This window comes from Solea solea, chromosome 7 (assembly GCF_958295425.1).
Source record: "Solea solea chromosome 7, fSolSol10.1, whole genome shotgun sequence".
In the NCBI taxonomy this organism is placed as follows: Eukaryota; Metazoa; Chordata; class Actinopteri; order Pleuronectiformes; family Soleidae; genus Solea; species Solea solea.
This window is the reverse complement of record NC_081140.1, coordinates 30,444,086-30,450,022: the sequence shown is the minus strand read 5'-3', so window position 1 is coordinate 30,450,022 and position 5,937 is coordinate 30,444,086.

The window sequence follows — 5,937 nt, the reverse complement described above, 5'->3', positions numbered from 1 at the left end:
CGCTGTCGTTGTTTGTTGACACCGGTTCAAATGAGGGGAGAGCGTCAAAAGTAGCGGACCTCTCCTCTCTGGCCGTCAGCGCTCCCGCCTGTGATTGGTCGAGCCCGTGGACCCTGGGCACGCAGCCGAGGGCGGGGATTGGCCGAGGCTGAAAACTTTAGTCCAATCAGGGACGCCGTCACAGCGCAGCCTGGACAGGACGGAGCTTCAGCAATGCTGTGTTTAACCAGAGGCAAAGTTAGTCCGTGAATCCACCCGCTGCTGCGTTCACTGACCCAGCGCGGCAATAAATAAACAACTATTACTAATAACCTAAGACATCAAGCTATTTCACAACGTCTCTGTTGTGCTTTTATTTATTTATTTATTTACTTATTTGTGTATTTGTTTATTTATTTTTACTAACATAATATTTTTTGGGTTACAATTCAAGAATATCATTACGGGAGTGAATGTGTCCATAAATGCTCAAAACAAATACAATTCAATGATAACTAATAACTAAACTAAACTAATAGAACAGCAAAAAAAATGACATTTTAAAATAAGTAAATGAGGAAATCAAAATAAACCCAAGACTAAAATAATAAGAGAGGCATAAATATGAACCGTTACACAGCAAATTAGACTAAAATTCCCGGGGTTTTGTTGAATTATACAGCGTTACTTTACAGACTTGAACCACTGGTATGTTTTGATTTGACACAAAAGGATTCATTCTTTTATTTATGTTTTGCTTTCTTCAGCATATCAAACCAAGTTTTTAAATATTGATTAAAATTATAAACATTTGTTTACAAACCGAAATGGGTCAATTTTGCCGCTTATTGATAAAAATCTAGTCATCGACCGATTTGTTACCAAATACCATGCTGTTGTATCGCGCGCGACCCCTAATTTGTTTCCCCCCTCTGCCCTCATATATGACACAAATGGTGCTAAAGTGTGTGCACCTCAAGGAATTTATTGTGGTTTTCAGACTGAGCAGCAGCCATGAGGGCAGACTGAAGGAGGGGGAGCTTCGCCACAGCAGGATACGACGCCAGGGCGGCCGTAAAGCCAGTCTAGCTCTGCGACACTATAGAGAGACGATAGGGTGTGTTGTCATCTCCAAATGTCTAATAATCAATATCGCCTCTTTAAGAGAGTGTAAGGGCGCAAAGAGCCTTTGACCTTCTCTCTCACAGACGTCACGAGCAGAAGATTCCAGTCAAATCCAGTCAAAGTCTTTCCTGAACATCTGAGAATCAAAGGACAAACATTTAGGACAAAAATAAATAACAACGAAAAAAAACGAAAAAAACCAACACACTCCTGATTCAAATTTACTTTCCATTTATTGGATTTTATTCTTGATGTTGGACACATGGCACAGCAGCAGTCAGGCCAAACCTGGTGCACTCTCAATCTCTAATGTGTCTAATGTGTCACTGTCACTGATGTAAATTCACAGCAAAGATACTGTAACAGCTTACACGTGTCCACGTGCACTTCCACAATAATAATAATAACGTGTATTCTTTTATGTAAATGACTCTAAATTGACAGCTGTGTTGCATTTCACTATAACGTCAATGCTGTGCTATATTACTGTGATCTGGCAGTGTTTTTCTGTATGAATATTGTATTTAACTGTGACTTTAAATTGTGGTATATATTACTGGACATTGGCAGTACTGTCCCGTATAAACAGTGTATTTTATTGAGACTTCAAAGTTGTGGTATTTGTGTATAAATCATTTCTCTTCACAGTACTTTTTTCCTTTATAAATACTGAAACCTCTTTAAAGAAGTGTTTTCTCTCTAACAGACAGCTCTACAGCAGGATTTCACAACAACGGAACATTGTACAGCGCGTGAAAAGAGAATGATCGGATTTATGTCGGAAATGTAAAGTTAAATTCTGTCAATAATTCCACACAGAGCTGAATCAATACCTCATCAAATGAGACCAGAGAAATACACATTCAGAACACTTGTTGGTTGAAATACCTCAATCTAAATTTGATTGACTCTTGCAAAACCTAAACGGTGAAAATCGACCCCCCCAGCGGCACCTGATCAGGTCTTTCATGTCTCAATCCGCTCACCTATGTGCGCCTTTAACGCTGTCACTGCGGGGAGCGCGAGGAGCAATAAAGAGGGATTCCCGTTCGACTTATCATTAACCTTCATTTACTCAGAGAAGAGAGGAGACGAGAGGAGAAGCCCCACGGGCTAAGTAGGTTTCAATTAACATCCCACTCTTCTTCTTCTTCTTCTCCTGGCTTTTGATAATAAAATAAGGAAGAGAAAAGAAGAAGAAAACGCACATCAAATGTTGTCTTTGCTGTGAGGGACGCGCGCGGACAATGGCTGGACGCTGGGTTTAAAATAAGCGGGCGGAGCGGGGGGTCTTTCACCTGCTAAAGAGGATGTTATTGTCCTGTGAGGCCGCACATTATTATCATCAACCCTGCGCTGCGCGAGGCCACAATTCAAAAGGAAGCGTGAGTTTGTTTCCGACTTGATTGAGAACAGAGGAGTCATCTTATATGAGCAATGGATTCATATTTAAATCCCATGTATTTATGACGGAATGTGGGCTTATATGTATGGTTTATATACACTAATGAAAGCACGGGCCTAGCCACACATCCAGGGAATAAACTTTAAACACTGTCCTCAAGACATAAAACATGAACTACCCATGACTTAAATATGATATCTATATGTACACACAATATACATTTTATTAAGGGTTCTGATATACATGTATTTCATATAGGAGTTAACTTACAGTTTGTATAACACTTAAGGCTCTATCCTGTATGTCAGCTTTTATGGAGATATATTATTATCAGTATATTAATATTCTGGATATCAAATGTGTATAGTAGTATTTCTATGTAAGAAAATCCATATGTTTTTGTTCAAAGTAAATGATTTATTTAAATGTCATGTATGGATTCTGTATATGTATTTATAGCATTTATGGGTCAATCTCTCTGACATTTAGATTCTGATTCAATTTGAAAAGCATTATGAGGCAGTATAACAGCTACCCCATGTAATGTAAACCATGCATTACAGTATGGTATATGTCACATTCTGTATATGGTTATATATTATAATCATGACAGTATATTCATCCTCTGGACATATGAATAGCTTTAAAACAAGTCTGAAATAAATATAGTTAGGTACTTTTATGGTTTCAATGTATAAAATGATTATGGGAGAATGTGGGATTATATGAGGCAGCTAATCTCAAGTATATAGAGGTTTAAAACATGTATAATCACCAATAGTATAACTTGAGATATATGTAGATATTTATTTATGTCCTTATTTTTGATTCAATATGCTGTATGAATGTATATTTAGGTTTGGGTCTTTAAGAGGGAGTTTTAAGGGTTTTTGGCGGGGGTTGAGGGTGGATAGGTGGGTGGGGGTTATGTCGAACGTGACCATTCAGGAGTGTCACTGATCTTACACTGAAATTGGATATTAAGGACAAAACATAAAAAAACAGAGAAAGGGCAAATGGAAAACAGAGCGATATACATACACACACACACACACACACACACACACACACACACACCGTGTGTGTCTCTGTCTTTAGAAGCGACACTGAATCTGCGTGTCCAATCCATTACCGGGCGATGAAACCCAGAGTCAGGAACCTCTGCTTGATGAAAAATAAATGAAGTTGCATCACATGCTCTCTGTGTGGAGGCCATTCACAAACTTTCTATTTGTCACATCAATTAGTTCCCAATGTGTCACATTCAGGGGCGATAATTAATATAAAAATAGGCTCAAATAAGGCTCGATATGGTTTATGTCATAGTCTATACGATGTGAATTAATGTGCTTTTTAACTCTTCTTTCTACTGGACAGCCGTGGGCTACAATGTCCTATTTAATTAGTGTTCAACATTCCAATGCATGTTTGTAATGTTTTTATACGGTCACTCTGTATGTATATATGTGTGTGTGTGTATTTACACACACACACATACACACACGTATATTTAATGTTACAGCATTCCTTATTGTTTTATGAAGTAAAATATCTCAGTAAAAAATGGAATAAATAGAAGAGAATTCATCAAGCTCACGTGATCAAAAGAGCAATAAAATGATTCAATTGATTTCAAACCCTTTAAATATCAATGTTTCCTGTTTTCCCTCATCTGCTGTATTGTTTTTTCCCTTGTGTATAACATTATTATATATTTTATTCTATCCACCTATAAAGACACTGATTTCAATTAGAAAATGGCCATAATCTGGCATATTTAAAATAAATAAATACAAAACATATTGTAACTTTCTTTTATACCCAATGTGTATTTATTGACTCAATATTAAACATTTTGTTTTCATATTATTTGTTATCATTGCCAAAAACCTGTTACTCCCCAGAGTTGATGCACATTATTATACCTATGTCTTCATATGTCAAGAGAATGAATTATGTGGTAACAATATGTTACTGTACAGTATATGTTAACAATTCTCTATAGGGTAAAAGAAGTGATGCTTACTTTTAAGTCTATTTATGACTCTATTTCAGACTTTTAGAAAAAGATATGTAAACACACTGTAAATGGTATATTGTATGCCATATGTCACTTCATCATGACGTAATATTATGTACATAAGAGGGATAAACATACAGAACATAAAATACACATATTTATAATATATACTATGTACATGTACATGTACAAACCTTATGGACTTCCAGTATATCGTATGTATTATAAAAGGAGTGACTCTTACTTTTAAGGCTATTTATCTATATTGATGGGATGCATATGACAAGGCCCTAACATAAATGAGAGTTATTAGAACTGGATTCAATTGGTATTATTGTTACATGTTTCTTTTTTGTTAAATAAGCAGACCTAAAAGGCTAATGATTTTAATTTCAATGATTTACTAGAACAGGTCGTCTGAGTGTGAGTGTGTGTGTGTGCGTGTGTGTGTGGTCACAGCTCATTTGTGAACACACACTTACTTGCCTCAAACTAGTTACTGGTAATCAGTGTAACTGTGACTAATTGAGAAATACAGTTAAAGGCTTTGATACAATAGGCGTCAGTGTTGTGCTGTGGCGATGAATGGGCCGATCAGTGAGCGCACACTTGTTTACAGTCTCAAATATTATTAGAGGAAACACACACACATACACACACACACACACCCACACCCACACACACACACATATGTGACACCGTTGGCTTGTGTAAAGTATGTCGTGCAGGGTCTAAACACACAGAAACCAGTGATGACTTTATCTCCTCTGTTTGTTTATGAGGGAAGAAAATCCACTGGATTTATATAAAGTAAAAAGGCAGCGTTGTGCGACCACATGAACACATATGACAGATCTCAGGCTGTAATATTAGCAGCATCCAGCTCATATTTGAGGTAAAGTATTTACTTTTAATCAAGCTTTGGCCACCGGACGTTTACTTAACTGCACCTACATGACAAATGCAACCAAACTGACATGTAAAAATGATACTGTATATACAGTAGTGTATGTACACTGTATAAACCCTTATTTTAAATGAAGGATTTTCCTTTCTACCAATCCACATGAGGGTCGATCCCAGCTGACATACAGGCCTAAAGGTGGGGTCAGGTCAGCCAGTCCAACGCAGGGCAAACAAACAACGACCGTTCACTCTCACATTCACACCTACAGGCAAGTTAGAGCGTTCACACACACACACACACACACACACGTTCACACACACACACACACACTGGGACAACATGCAAACTCCACACAGACAGGCCAGGTCGCGAACCCAGATCTCTTTTGCTGCAAGGCAACAGTGCTAGCCACTATCTCGCCGCGTGGCCCAATGAAGAGTTTCTTTTTTTTATTTTTCAGAGCAGATTACTTTGTGTGATACTAAAGACATTGGAAACAAT